Here is an 11,651-nt window from a genome sequence, read left to right on the forward strand (position 1 = left end):
TATAAGAGAGCAGGCTGAGCAAGCCAGGGGAAGCAAGCCAGTAAAAAAACATCCCTCCATAGCCTCTGCATCAGCTCCTGCTTCCTGACCTGCTTGAGTTCCAGTCCTGACTTCCTTTGGTGATGAACAGCAGTATGGAAATGTAAGCTGCATAAACCCTTTCCTCCCCAACTTGCTTCTTGGTCATGTTTGTGCAGGAATAGAAACCCTACGACACTGCTCTTCTAGAGGTCTTGAGTTCAATTCTCCACACCCCCCCCCCAGGTTCTCTGTAAGCTCAACAAGTGCTCGTAACCACTGAGCCATCTCTCCTTCCCTCATCACAATGAAGAAGGACTGAACACAGGTAGGAGACATAAGTTGTGGAAGAGGATTAAAAGCCAATTGTTTTTTTCTACTTTTATTTCTTTCAACCTTCTTAGATACAGCACACGTGGAAGTCAGAGGACAATTTGAGGGTGTCAGGTCTGTTACTCTACTATGTGGAACCCGGGCACTGAACTCGGGTCTTCAGGCTGACAAGCGCTTTTACCGATCAGCTTTCGCTGTCCTCTGGAGCAATTTTGCTTAAACCAACTGGAAATGCGGAAGAGCCTAAGTCTGGGTTGGGGTGAAGTGTGGCACATTCATCATGAAAGTGTAAACTGCTAGTTTCCAGCACTTTCCCTGGCTTAGTTTTACGTATTTTCCCCTTCTGTCGTCTAGGATGAATCTTTGGTCAAAAGTTTAAAGTTAGTTCACTCCTGGCCTGGAGGGTTTTGTTGTTGTTTGTTTTTGTTTGTTTGTTTCTCTGCCAGTAAGAAATCTACTTCTTTTTTAAAAAGTCCAAATGCTGGCATTGTCCAGAAAATTTTAACAGGTTTATTTATAATTGTTATAAAGTTGAACTGTTAAAATTTGTTCACTGAAATATTTTCCTTGCATTGATCTTGTATTTATATTAAAAATTCACACATAAATAAAAGCAGAGAAACTGCCAATACCTGATTCTGCCCCGTTTCCACTCGCAATCATGTACTTAAGTACCTTTGACCCCACGAAAAAAAATTACCTAACATTCAGAACTACTGATAACTGGAACAAGAGGTAAGAAATTATCTTGAGAGTGAGATGTTTCCTCCCATAGTGGACTCTTAAGCACATTCTTGGTATATGAGGCGTGCTAGCTGGATATCTTTTGGCATAATTGTTACACGTTTGGAAGGATAGCACCCAGGTTGGTATCTTTAAAAAGGCCAATCAGATGACCCTCACTTGCCTCCTGCAAAGCACCAATAGCTGCACTCTGGAAGCGCAGGTCTGTTTTGAAGTCCTGAGCAATTTCTCGCTCTAGACTCTGAAAAGGGGAGCTCGCGAATCAGAAGTTCAGTGGACTTCTGATAGTGTCTGACTTCACGGAGTGCCACAGTACTGGGTGGGGAAGGATGAGGTTTCTTCACCCCTCCAGTAGAGGGCGCACTCCTGAGAGCGGCTTTTGGGTGTTTTACCACTGGTGGATTTGCGGGCAGTCTGATTTCTATGGGCACCTCCTTACTTAACCCCTTCCTCCTTTGGCTGGGGCTGGGGCTGGGGCTCGGCAAACAAGAGGTGGCACTGGGTTGAGAGCAGCTGCGGCGGCACAGCAATGGCTGAGAACACCTTTCCTGGTGAATTTTTAAGCTCAAGTTTTCTTCAGGAGATAGACTGTGGTTTTAATCACCATGCTTTTGTCTGTATTGCTTTGCTCTCTCTGTCTCTGTCTCTGTCTCTGTCTCTGTCTCTGTCTCTGTCTCTGTCTCTGTCTCTGTCTCTGTCTCTCTCTCTCTCTCTCTCTCTCTCTCACTGGTTGTGCTAGGGCTTCCACCTAAGATAGTACTTATGGTAGGTGCTTGTTTGACCACTGTATCATTTCCCAGCCCTTAATCACTTTGATTTGATGGAAGCAAAGATCAATCTGTTTCACAAAATAATGGGGCCATCTAGCTGCATACTGGTTGTTACCTAATGGTGTCACACCTTCTTAGATGTGTTGGGAGCTCTTAGTGTGTAAGATTACTGTTCTTCTCCCAGTCCATTCTCCCAGTAAAGCTTCCTTCATTTATACTGGTTTCCCTGGGAGGGAGGGAGGAAGGGAGTGCTTCACCTCTGTCCTTCCCATATGTGGATGAAGGGTGTGTGCATGGAAGGGCAGAAAACTACCTCCTGGTCCTTCATGTACCTCTTACTAGAAACAAGCGCCATTGTAGAGGAAAGTCAGCACCTACAGATAGCTTTCTTTGCATACTCAAGTTTCAAGGACCATAAAAGCTTAATTCAGAAGGTCTCAATACAAGGCTGCTACAAATTTCAAGCAAGAAAATTAAAGCATTATAATTCTGGTATGACTTAATTAAATGTAAGAGAGAGCCTGATTTTTTTTCCTTTGTGGTCACCTTATTAATCTGTTTTTACTTATTTTAACGCTCTTCCCTCATTCACCCCATAGACTTACTTCTGTTTCATGTAAGCAGATCTCCACGTCACAAGCCATGAGGAAAAAAAAAAGCTAAAGTTTCAATACCTTAGTGTTTTCTTTCCCCATGGATTTACTTTAATATAGTGCCATTTAAATGGGAGTCTGTCTGTCTCCCTCACCCCCTCCCCCTGTGTGTGTTAATTTGTAAGAAAAAGCCCAGATAATTTTTTCTATTATAGATGAAGAATGGATACTTGGTCCTCCAGCCTCAAGTGTTCTCTGGAATAGGACTGAACTATGGTGCAAACAGCACGAAGTGACAGATTTTTTTTTTTAAAGTTATTTTACAGGCTCCTTTGTAGGGGATTTTTTTTCTGCACTGTTAAGGCTGCGTTCACTGTAATGGGGCTTGTCTTCTATGTTTAGACATGAAAGTGGATGTCTTTGTTGAATGGTAACATGGGGGAATGACTACGTGACAGAAGTATGTAAAGTATCTTGTAATTCAGTAGGAGAGTCAAAGTCGGCCTCAGCTCTTCACATTCTCAGGGGTTCAGAAAGGATTAAAGCAACAATAGCTAGATCCTATACACGGAGGAACTGAAGGGTAACATTCCTCGGACCTCAGAGACCTCTGAGTGAAAGGACTCGGGCAATTAAGGTCTTTAGGAAATCTAATGGGGTCATTTGTGAATGCCATCTTCATGGAACTTGGCAAACTGTCATCTCGGAGATCAAGGGAGGTCACTGGCTTGAGGGTGGGACATGAGGAAAATGAAGTGCCTGTTTCCTGCCAAGTGTGTCTAAATACTCTTAGTTTTTGTCTGACGCTGGCTATTTAAAAACAAAAAAACCAGAACAACACACTGACGCGGCTGAAAGCTAAAGATGCAATGACCTTGCGACGTGAGCTCTCCTGATTTTCTACCTTGCACGATATATTCAGTGAGCCTGGATTTGTTTTCTCTTCCAGCCAAATGATCGGAGCACAATTGTTCACAAATAATTGAAGTTGGCCAATCATCAAGTATTTATTAAATGCAAATGATGTGTTATGCTAAAGGCTCACATAGAATAAAAAAAGGGAACTTTCTTTTGTCAGCTTAAAAACTCAGGGACATTCCTATTATCTCTACCTTATCAAAAACCTGTGTGGGAGTGTTTGGGAAAGGATAGAGAGATTTCAAAATGGGGGTGGAGGGATAGCATTATGATGTTCGACTCAAGAGCACCATACATTTCAAGTGGGACTGTGACAGTGGACCACTGCAGTGTGTCTACAAAGATTATAAATGATCTGAGAAATAAGTCACACAAAGAGATATGGAAGCAATTAGGTAGAAGCAAGACTATTAAGCAGATGCAGTTACGGAGTGTTGTTTTTTTTTTTTTAAATATTCAAAGGAATGTTTGCCAGAAGAATGGATAAAAATTCCCTACTGATGCACACTACTACTACTATCACTAAACTTAATGGTCTGCAGACCTGGTGCTGTAGAAGACTGTGAAGAGGTAGCAGTGGGCTGATAATTTTTCGGTCATATTTTGCCAAGAGTTGATGTGTATTGTACCATATTACAGGTAATCTGTCATGAATAAGATGCCTGGCAATTGTAATAGTTATGTGTGGTGATGGGTGCTTTCCTAGGATAGTAAACATGGGGATGGAGAGGAAACTCCAATCCTTAATGGGATGGGAAATGACCATGCAGCAAATGAAGGAGGAGAAAGAGTCTATCAAATTCTCCAAACCATAAATCTTGTGGGTAAGAGATACTATTGACAGAATCCAGAGAGTCACAGGAGGGGACACTGTGTGAATACTTTTAAGGGAGAGAAGGTAAAGGAGAGAAAGCAAGAGGAGACAAGTCCAGAGACAATTTTTGCTTGTTCTTGGCAGGTACTCAAGTGCAAAGACCTGGTGGTCTGTTGGAGCTCTAAAATCAGTACAGATGCAGCTAGAGATGTGGGGGAATGCCTCTAGGGCAAGACTCTGTGAGGGAGATGGGAATGGCAAGATAAATTTGCATGAGCTCTGCAGTAATGGGTACTTAGGCCGTCTGTAGCGGGAGAGGGTGGCATCGGAAATGGACGGTTCAGGAGGTTGTACTTTTAGATTAATTTATAGATGTTGACATGCTCATCTTTTGCTTCAGAGAGTAAAGTGGTGACAACTTTAAAGTCCTAGTAGCTAACTCCAGCATTCCAAGAGTTGATTTTATTTCATCTTGGGCATATCCTGAGAATCATTACCATTGTGATTACCGTTGTAAAGACTCTCAGCTTTCACTCACATAATTTTAGGAAAGCCCTTGTTCGCATGGAAACTGTCGGCAACAAGCACGTCTTGCTGCTTTGTCTAGCTACCCACTCTACCTGGAGGGTCCTCTGGGTGTCCTAGGAGTAACGAAGTCACAGGTAAGCAAAGGGCGGCCTTTGTCTTTGTCATTCTCATCTGTGGAGAGTTGAGGACAGTGTTTTCAACTGACTTACACAATGGTGAAACCCACTGAGCAGAGGGAGCCAATAGCACATAGATAACACTCAGCTCCCATTTCTACAGCATGGGTATAGCTCACAGGACTTGGTAGTTGGAAATAAACTCTCCCATAAGATAGCAGCTGCCCTTAAATCCCCAGTACTTGGGATACATCCACAACTGGTTTCCTGCACCTCAATAGAGTCTCTCAGAACTGAAGCACACGTGTGAGCTAAGCAACCAAAGTCACTATTTACACCATAGTTTACCTCCAGGACAGGAAAGGTCTGCTCGAACATTCTGAATAATCACCAGGTGATTAGTGAGGCTAACCATCTCCTAATGAGTTGATTTACTCATCCACTCGTCAGATAGTGAGCAGGCTGTTTGGAGAATGAGAGATTTTAAACAACAGCAACAGCCCCTCATCCCCCTGCCATGCACCAATGTAGTAGTAGTAGTAGTAGTAGTAGTAGTAGTAGTAGTAGTAGTAGTAGTAGTAATAATAATAATAATAATAATAATAATAATAATAATAATAATAATAGAGTTCCTGTCCTCTCCTCAGAAATGCTGTAGGCTTTGGTGGGAGATTTCTCAAATATTTATGGATGTGTACAGGCAGTTTTAGGCTTGTTTTAAAATACAAGTCTTCTAAGTTACTGCACATAGGACTTCAGGCCAGGCAGCATGTGCTTTTAGATAATGGTAAACCATGCTGAACCTATTCATAAGTGTAAACTCTGTGTCTGCAACCCAGCTTGTTTGGTCTTCGGTACAAAGCCTGCTCTTAGTCCTGTGGGCAAAAGCCAGAAGAAACAACTATAAAAAACCTCTGGGGCCCAGGTGGCCAAACTCTCCAGATCTTTTAGCCCCTTGACTGTGTCAAAAGTATCTGCAAATGAACTTTTTGGATGTCACAGAAAAAACAAAACAAAACAAAACAAAAAAACCAAAAACATTTGGATGGTCCCTTTTATCCAGTCAACTGGAAAGCTCACAGCTCATACCAATGACCACATCTAAGTTTGAATGCAGAGGTGCCCTTAAGTGGTGTTTTTGAGCTAAGTACCACGCCAGCTGCAACATGCTCTCATGTTAACCAAGAGGACCCGCTTTCCCCAAAGGACGGTGAGTCGGGGCTCTGTTTCTGTGGTTCAGCAAAGGCTGTTAAGGGGTGGCAGGAGGTTGCCCTTTTCCCACCACCTTCATCCCCGAGATCCTCTTGGACCCGACATCATGCTGTTGGCTACTCGTCATAAAGCTTCCCCTGTCAAAGAGAATTCAGTGGAAGAGCTATGAGCACACTTACAGTCAGATAATAGATGAAAGGGGCCTCAAGATAAACGAGGTGCCTACGGAAAGCCGGGCAAGGTTGTTTAAAAGAAGATGGCGAAGGCCGTTAATTCTCGTCAGGCAGTTTCAAAAGGCAGTGGGCACTTGACTTCTTGCTTAAGAGCACACTATCTCGCGCTTGTGTGAGGGGGGCCCTGGGCATGTTGAAAGGGTGAGAGAGCCTTTCTAAACTGACGTCGTTAAATACCGTGCCCCCTATTTTTTGTAACAAAGATAAAACAGTTTGTGGCCTCCCTTTCAAGCCAACATGTTGACCAGTTTGAATCACAAAAATATCTGTTCTCCCTCACTCTGTTTCCCCCTTCTCTCCCCTCTCTGCCCCCACCCCGAATGTGCCAATCGTATCTGTGGGCTGGTAACACCAGCACCTACCATATTTTCTTTTCAGGGGTTGATCCTGCGTAGACGCCAACTGTACTACAGTGTCAGTGGCCTACTGTTTCTGTCTTTATGCTACAGAACATAACATGAATTTCAAAATGTGAGCTAAATGCAGGTCACTCAGCTTTTTTTTCTTTCCTTTCTTCTTCTTTTCTCTTTCTTTCTTTCTTTCTTTCTTTCTTTCTTTCTTTCTTTCTTTCTTTCTTTCCTCACTGAAATAGCCACTGCACCTCTGAAGTAAGTTGCCTTGTTGGTTGGTATCTGTTTGTATGATTTATTAATAGCAAAAAAATCAAAATATTTTTCATTTGGCAGTTTAGATTATCTCTGTTATCTCAAGAAAAGAAAAACAGTTTGCCCCAGCTTGGCAAAGGACAGACTCTTCCTAGCTTCTCCTTTTCCTTTTGTTGTGCAAGGGTTTTAAAGCTCAGAACAATGTAGTGAAAGGCAAATCTGAAAGTTAAGGAAGAGAAAATTATGTTTTTTTTCAAAAACAACTAGCAGAGATTCCCAGATAGTGCATCGTGCCTCACATAGGCAGGTTCTCCTGCGACCTCACCTGCTGTTCCCTGATTTATTTGAATTTATTTGCTTTGTTCAATATACTGTGATCACGCACTGAGTGTACACAGCTCGTGCTGCTGCAGGCTGAGGTTATAGATCAAATGTGAGCGTTGCTTTCAGAGTTTAGAGCAGCGGATAGCCAGCTGCCACTGCTCAGCCGGATGGACTAGACACCAGGGAAAATGGACAAGGTGTGCCCAGCCTAGGCTGGGGATTGAGGGTATGCGTCCCGGGATGAAGCGTACCTATCCTAGAGGGGCAGCTAGTGTCCTAAGTCCTTCAGGCAAGGGAAGTTGTGGCAAAGAGAGGTCAGAGAGAATGTGGAGCAAGGACAGGGTGGGGTGAAGGACATGACCACCCCCTTCCCCAAACCTTCTGAGGTTCGCGGTCAGACTGTGAGTACTGGGCCAAAGCTTTGGGGTTGTTCCCACCACTGAAGGGCCCCACACTGTTGGCTGTCTGCCACAGCTCCAATGTTTGCTCCACTCCACTCTCTGTCCAACTCCTCTCGGCTGAAGCACCTGCTCTTCTTCCTCCCCCACAGGTGGGTTAGGCTTGCTCACCTCCGCCTGAGTGAGAATTCTCATGTAGGCCTTCGATGAGCACTCTGCTCAGACCTACACTCTCCTCATGGTTGTTCAACTTTCTATGTTTTGGACTTGTCTGTTGAATGGAAGCCCCGAAGTTCTCAGGAGGACTGAGTCAGGACTCAACTGAAATGGTCTGTTGTGGAGCCTTCCGATAACCGCAGCCAACTCCCAAGTCTGAAGAGGCTGATGAGATCAGCGAGGAGTCTTTGAATTCTGACACGGAGAAACAGAAGCAGGACACACTGGGCCTGGAGATCTCCCAGTTAACAGCAGAGGACTGCCATATGGGTGAACTGGAGGACCATATCTCCCTCCTCCATGAGTACAACGACATCAAGGGCAGGAAGTACCTAAAAGCAAAGATGCTGCTGAAGAAACTGTCTGTGGCCTGAGCTGTCAACACCAAGGAGTTGTAATCAGATTTTGATCTAGACCTGAATGGTTGAGCAGAGTCTTGGAGATTTTTTAGCCACCACCCACAGGGACAGGTAGATGGGGACATGAAAATCAGAGAGCTCAGACAGTTGGTTTCCAGATTTAAAAATGCTAGAAGCAGGGTATTGGGAGAGGTGGGTATTGTCAGTTCTGAGGTCCCTACAAGTAATTACTTATGGATGGATATGTGCGGCTGTCCCTTTTGTTAATGACCATAGAAGCACTAAAAAAGAAAGAAAAGAATTTAAGTGTATACATGAAACCAAACAAAAGTGGTAGTTTTACATTTTAATCATTGTGTAAACAGCAAGTTGTCATGTGTACTCGTATTTTTTTATGTGTATGAATTAAGTGTGTATACTTATCTGTATTGTACTTTGGGACTCAAAACCAACCTGGGATAGTTTTGATCAAACATCATTTGTGTTAGTCTGTTGCTTTTGAATTCTCATGTCAGATGTGACATCTTATAATTCTCAAGACAATGACCAGGCTTGGAAGGATTTTAAAATAAAATACAGCTCCAATTTGATCTATGAACTTGGCAAGAAACCCTTTTCTGCAATGGAAGAGTACAATGTTGCCCAGTTCTGAGAGGTGGGTGGTGACGATGGTGGTGACGATGGTGGTGGTGATGATGATGATAAAGTGATGTGGTAACTGTACCTGTCAAAGACAACTTGTATTAGTGCAGTGGCTATGGAGATGAGGGAAGTAGATGGTGTGAGAGACATAAGGACATACAGATATTTGAGATTGGTAGTGTCTCTGTTTGTATCACCTAGATATACACTATCCACTTAGCACTAAGCTAGAAGGAAGATCCTGAAATACCATCTTCAAAAATCTGGCTTATCTAGAAACAGTTTATGATTGCGTAGGCACAGATGTCAGGTAATACTAAAGCCAAATAGTTTTGGAAGAAGGGCAGAGGCAATAAAACTAAATTAAGGGTGAGATAATACTGAGATTCTATTCATAACACAAGTGCTAGTGAAAACGAAGGTGTGCCAGCCAACTCCACCATCAATTCAGAATAAGATGCACTTCCAACACCACCTGGGAATTCTTGTTGAAAATGTGAGACATATATTTTACAGATATGAACTTCTAAGATGTGCTTAGGTTTATGTGAACTTATGTTAGTTAAAACATAGCTAAGAGCATGTCCCTTAACACAAATATTGGGATATTGAATTGTCAAAACATTAATTAAGGAATAAAGAAAGTATGAAAAACCAACAAGATACTTCATCACATCAATTTTTTTTATGTTGGTTCTCAAATATCTGGTGAGTGTGTTAAGTGGAAAATGAGGATATAGAGGGCTAGTAGCTTAGACGTTCTGTTGTAAACATATGGGTTACTTCAAAAGACAGTGGTGGGTATGTGTGTATGCACGGTTAGTGAATGCAAACTGGAGATTAGGTTTGCACACATGCTTAGTATATGTGAAATTGGAGACTAGGTATATACACATACTTACTGTATGTGAAATTGGAGACTAGGAAGTTTATTTATGTAACGGCTATCAGCTGAGTGCCTTGGCTGCCAAAAGCTGAATGTCTCCTTAGACTCCATTGACAGGTGTGTGTGTGTGTGTATGTGTGTGTGTGTGTGTGAGCTCATACACACACACACACACACACACACACACACACACACACACACACACACACACACACGAGAGTGCTTGTCTACAGTCTAGGGAAAGCTGTGATCCTGCTTTGTTTTGTTGCAGTCCACTTGAACTTGAAACATTGTAATTAACATCGAGCACCACACTTTCAGAAGAACATCAGGCATGCTAAAGTCCATAAATGCTTTAAGTCCACAAATCAGGGGGCTGCGGTCATTGGAGAACCAGGCAATATTTAGCTTGGTTGAGAAGGTACTGGTATAGTTACCTTTATGTCAATGTGACCACATATATGACAACACTTATGGAAGGAGTTGACTGTAGTTTATGTCTTCAGGTGACACAGCCAAATCACAGCAGGAAAAGCAGGGTAGTTGGCAGCTCTGCCCACATGCTGGGAGTGCAAGCTAGCTTCTCGAATTCTGGCAGATCAGGAAGCAGGAAGCAGGCTAGTACCAGAGCTGTGTATAAGTTCAAGGTTCACCCCTAGGGTCTTATATCTGCCATCCAGGATAACACACGAACATACACTTACACATGCACATACAGGTTCACACACACAAGTGTGCACACACACATACAGCACCTCAAAGGTTTCAGTCTTCCATGGAAGTGCCCCGAGCTGAGGACCAAGTTTTCAGACTGTGAACTTGGTCCAGTGAGATGGATCTAAAACTTAAGCCTAATCTCTGGAAGCCATGTCGCTGCGGAAGGAGAGACCCGGCCCCTGACAGTTGTCCTCTGATCTCCACTCGAGTACCGTGACGCCCGTGTGCCCACACTTATTCACGCATGCCATGCACACACATATAATAACAAATGGATATTTTAAAATCAAACATCTCAACCCAACCAAAGAGCATTGGGGGAATATTTCACATTCAGACCACGGCAGGACTAAAAGCAGGAGACATCATGTGTGAGAGGATCCAAGCTTAAAATTATGGTTGAATGTAAGTCATAGGAAGTAGGACGGGTGAAGAGAATGTACGCTGCTTATGCATCTGACTTAGAGGATGGACAGTCATGAAGAAACCGTGTTGAATTACCTTAATTCTCATGCCAGCCACTGGGTGGGACCATTAGCCCAGGGAAGTGTGGCTTCCTTCATAGTAAGATGGATGGCCTACGGTTGCACCTGTACATGGACGATATGGGCAGTGGTGGGTTAACCACTTGCCAGTGCAGTCAGCCCATCTAGTCCACTTTCTTAGGGAGAAGCACAGAAAGTTAAGTGCATGGCATCTTTTAAATAGCTTTTGAGAGAAAAATACCTAAACGTTTTGTCACTTGCATTAACTTTACACAGCTTCCATGGGTATCCCTCGGTTGGTAACCTCGATAACTCTATTGTTACTGTTGTTTGTTTTGCTTTTGTTTGTTTGTTTGTTTAGTAAAGGAGAAGTCTAATGAAAACATCCACAAACATGATATTTCTTGTAGCTTGGTGCTGGTGTGGGATAAATATTATTGATATTTTTCAATAAAAGTGGAGGTGAAAGGTCTTTGAACAGTTGTCATGAAAGTATGACCTGCCATGATTGTGCTTCCATGACTATTATTAATCTTCCTTCAGATCGTATTCTATTATCTCATTATTCACTTCCACCTTCCCACAGAGACTTTGAGTTTCTTTTTTAGAATTTGTTACACTATCTTGGGCCGAACAAAGACGTTCCCGGGGTTCTATATGCCCAGCATCACCCTAACAGTGATGCCTTGCATTCTTAGCAAGCCTTCCTTGTCCCAGCATGTGGTGCTGTGTTTAGTACT

The 11,651-nt window shown here is 43.0% G+C and overlaps 1 pseudogene; it reads left to right on the plus strand.

Moving 5' to 3' along the window:
- Positions 1-7,564: 7,564 nt before the first annotated feature.
- Positions 7,565-8,250, plus strand: Gm46475 (annotated as a pseudogene).
- The last annotated feature ends 3,401 nt before the right edge of the window (positions 8,251-11,651 follow it).

The sequence above is a fragment of the Mus musculus genome, chromosome 14, assembly GCF_000001635.26.
Source record: "Mus musculus strain C57BL/6J chromosome 14, GRCm38.p6 C57BL/6J".
Taxonomy (NCBI): domain Eukaryota; kingdom Metazoa; phylum Chordata; class Mammalia; order Rodentia; family Muridae; genus Mus; species Mus musculus.